The sequence below is a fragment of the Rhincodon typus genome, chromosome 4 (assembly GCF_021869965.1).
Source record: "Rhincodon typus isolate 14 chromosome 4, sRhiTyp1.1, whole genome shotgun sequence".
NCBI lineage: Eukaryota > Metazoa > Chordata > Chondrichthyes > Orectolobiformes > Rhincodontidae > Rhincodon > Rhincodon typus.
The window spans coordinates 113,779,879-113,780,969 of NC_063335.1; positions in this window are offsets into that span (position 1 = coordinate 113,779,879).

A 1,091-nucleotide genomic window follows, 5' to 3' on the forward strand; every position below is an offset into this window, starting at 1 on the left:
GGGGGTGAGGGATGAGGGGTGAGGGGGTGGGAGGTGAGGGGTGAGGGGGTGGGAGGTGGGGACAGGGGTGGGAGGTGCGGGGAAGAAATTGAAAGCTAGAAAAAGGAGAAACAAAGAAGGGGAAGGCGAAGGGAAAGTGGCTGGTGAGCCGAGCAGCTCCGACCAGAGCGTCCTACTGTAGCACTGTCAGAGCTGACATTTGGAGCATTGTGTACAGATGTAGCCAGGACACTACCATAAGGATGTGGAGGCTTTGGAGACAGTACAGAAACTGTACTGGTTGCCTGGTTTGGACAGTATTAGCTATGATCAGAGATTGAACAAACTTTATTTGTTTTCACTTGAATGAAGGATGGGGGGTGACCTGATAGAAGTTTACAAAATTATGACAGGCATGGATAGAGTGGATAGTTAGAGTCTTTTTCCCAGGGTAGAAATGTCAGTTACTAGGGGACATAGGTTTAAGGTAAAAGAGGGTAAGTTTAAAGGAGATGTGAGAGGCAAGTCGTTTTTTACACAGAGGGCGTAAGTGCCTGGAATGCACTGACAGAGGAGGTGGTGCAGATGGACACATAGCAATGTTTAAGAGGTGTCTTGACAAGATAATGAATAGGCAGGGAATAGAGGGATATGGACCACAGAGAGACACAAGGTTTTTAGTCAGAAAGGCATATTGTGGTTCTAATTATACTCCCCAGCAGTGGGAACAGGTCCTAATAAAATCACTGGACCAAACAAAACAGACACAGAAGGAATATTCACCAATCACCAACCTATTTTAATGGGATGTCACTTTAGCTTTGACAGAGAGAAACAGGTCAAAGGAATTCCTTCCTGCCAGCTTTTAATTTCCCACAGCCATTGCCTTTCCCACAGAGATTCCTTTCCCCAGTCTGTTACACAGCGATACTGACCCAGTGCACACTCCTCCCAGCCTATTACACAGCGATACTGACCCACTGCACACCCCTCCCAGCCTGTTACACAGCAATACTGACCCACTGCACACTCCTCCCAGTCTGTTACACAGCGATACTCACCCAGTGCACACTCCTCCCAGTCTGTTACACAGCGATACTGACCCACTGCAC